Source organism: Acyrthosiphon pisum, chromosome A1 (assembly GCF_005508785.2).
Source record: "Acyrthosiphon pisum isolate AL4f chromosome A1, pea_aphid_22Mar2018_4r6ur, whole genome shotgun sequence".
Classification (NCBI taxonomy): domain Eukaryota; kingdom Metazoa; phylum Arthropoda; class Insecta; order Hemiptera; family Aphididae; genus Acyrthosiphon; species Acyrthosiphon pisum.
The window spans coordinates 150,375,140-150,378,299 of NC_042494.1; positions in this window are offsets into that span (position 1 = coordinate 150,375,140).

Genomic DNA, 3,160 nt, shown 5'->3' on the forward strand with positions numbered 1-3,160 from the left:
TATTCGTAAAAATTTTTCTTTTAGAACTAAGATTTTAAAATGTAATACACGATTCATTATAGGTTAATCTACCTTTATAAAAAAAAAAAATGTCTATAAGAAACTCAAATTAAATTTTTATGAGCGTTTGTAATTCATATTTTTACAACATTTGGTATTCACTCGATTTCTTACGTAACGATTTTCTTTTTTTATTGTAATTAAAAAACGAATGACTGTAGAAACTTTAAAATTTCACTGAATATTTATATTAGCATTTTATATATACGATAAAATTTTTAAAATAATTTGACTCTTTTTGAGCTGTTTACGGACATTGTAAGTTTTCAATTTTTTTAGTTTTTTTTTTCTATAAATATCAATAAAGTTTTATCTATTGGGCCAAAAAGTGTAAAAAATTATTACAAGGCTCCTGATACATTGTTACAATAGCAGTTGAAAAATATTAAAAATATATAGGCACAATTTTTTTTTGTACTCATTTGAAGTTGAAATTTTGACAAAATTTATCAAATTTAAAATTGAATAATTATTTTGTAGTTAAAAAATTATAAAATGTTCAACTTTTATATCTAAGGATTGGAAATTTAAAACAAGAATTCACGTAAATATTTAGCACTGTTAGCAACAATTCTAAGAAATACATAAGCACAGTTTATTTTATAGTAATTTTAAGTTCAAATTTGGACGATATTACATATAAAACAACCTAGAATAACTCTGGGGCTTGGGTCAAAAAGGGCCAATGTCACTTTTTGGCGAAAATGAGTTATATGGCCAATCTCATAAAACTTTATACGCTTTTTCTAGTGGTAAAAGGGCGTATCTCAATAATCATTAGTGCGAGATATGAGAAGGCCAATGTCATGAAAATTACAAAATCTATGGAGCCAATGTTCACATTGGCCCCATGAAAATGACAAAACTTATGGGGCCAATGTGAACATTGGCCCTATAAAAAAAAACAACATGACTTTGGCCCTTATAGTGATCACTATAAGGGCCAAAGTCATGATTTTTTTTTTTTTTGTAGGGCCAATGTCAATAGAAAACCTTCTATATTTCACTAAAAAATTCACACCATACACTAAAATGTAGGGTAAACTATATTTATATCCATCACAAAAACAAAAACATGAACAATAAAAAAAAAAAATTGCTATGAATTTTCAAAAAAAAAAGAGGCTTTATTCTTGATTACTACAAAGTGACTAAAATTGAGATTGGCCCTTTTCGACCCAAGCCCCAGAACTATTTTAGTTATTTTGTTGTGATTGTATAATATTATTCAAGTGTATACTTGAAACTTCTAAAGTATACTATTATATAACTAATAGTATAACTGATATAATATAACTGATAGTATCACGGTTTGTTGTTGATGTATAACGCGTTATAAGTACCTAATAGATATTGTGATATGATTAATTTGAAATTTATTATAGGTCAATTTTTTTTAAATACCATAGACTATATAATATTATGTCTTATACCTAGACTGACATACCGTCTCCGCTCAGAATCGTTTTTCTTATACGATGATATTATATCATTGAATTCAAATTTAATACCATCCATTATACAGTGACCCACTTGTAACCTACTGTACAGCAGAGCGACATTCACTTACCCACTTTTTTTTTTAATACCATAGATATAAGTATATAATATATTTTATACCTAGATTCAGTCTCCGCTCACAACCGTTTTTCTTATACAATGATATTCTATCATTGAATTAAAATTTAATACCATCCATTATACAGTGACCCACATGTAACCTACTATAGTCTATAGTAGGTTATATATATATAGCAGAGGGACATCCACTTGCCCACCTTTTTCCATTTGGAATATATATTATTCATTGAACAAATAATTTATTGTTACATTTTTTTCTACCTTATCTCTATTCTATAATAAAAATAATAAAATTTACCACTCCAGCGGTTGAATTCAAAATATAGGATATATATAATTAATAATTATATTATATTATTTGTATAGCCAAAAAATAGTCATACACAATGAACGGCCTTGGGTCCTGTAAAGAAAAATTGCTTAAAAATTACGCATGGTTAAATATTTTGATAAATACTTTTGCAATAATATACCGTAATCACGCCAAGCAAATAAAAAAATTCACGAGACTCTAAAAAACGGTGGCTCTGGCCGTGTTTGCACCCAGCGGCCAATGGCCAGGCTGACACTGCGTATGACTGCAAGTGGTTACACGCATTTCCGATCGACATAATATTATAATTAAAAAATGATTTCCTCCACAGCGTTACAATCATCGGGTTACGTATACGCAATAATAATAATAATAATAACAGTTATATTAAGGTAGAATTTTTTTATTCGAAGATTGACAGATATTTTTATACGTGCCCTGACACGCCTCGTATATAGTTTAACTGTCTCGCGGACACTCGAATTAATATTAATGAGCCAGCGCCGTGTGCGATAAATAATATGATGTGTGTCTGAACCCTTGTCAAGGGGCGAAAAAAGAATAAGGAAAACATGACAGACTCGCGTATTTTGATGATTTTGATGATGATAATAATCATAAAAAAAAGTGTCGTTGTCACCGTGGGGACTGAGATGTTGCTCGTCGTCGTGAGTGCGGTCGTTTCACAGTATTATCATTATTTCTCGTGACATTTCAAATACTATTATTATATTTAATTTTGGAACAGTGGCGTGCGAATTATTTCGTTAGATATTATAATAATATAACGTAGTTGAAGGTATATAACAATAATAATATAGTCCACGAGGTTTAGTTCTACAAATGAAATTTCCTGTGTAGACCTTCGCGGCTTCAGCAGGCAAACGATTCATAATAATTAACAATACAATAATATATATTATATAATATACTCATACCGATAACTCTCAACCAGTCAACCCCGTTTTATCTTTTAACCAACGATTTATTTATAATATATTCTGATATATTTTAGAACTTTGAAGTATGTATTTAAGAAAACATATTTTTTAAACACTATAATTATTTATGACTGATTAGATTTGTCATATCATTAATTGCGTGTCACCGAAATATTTGTTTTTTTCCATTTAAGACGAGAACGTCCCCCCTCATTATTTATTCTTCTAAAATCTAAATATTATTGAGCAGATTGTTTGTTCTAAG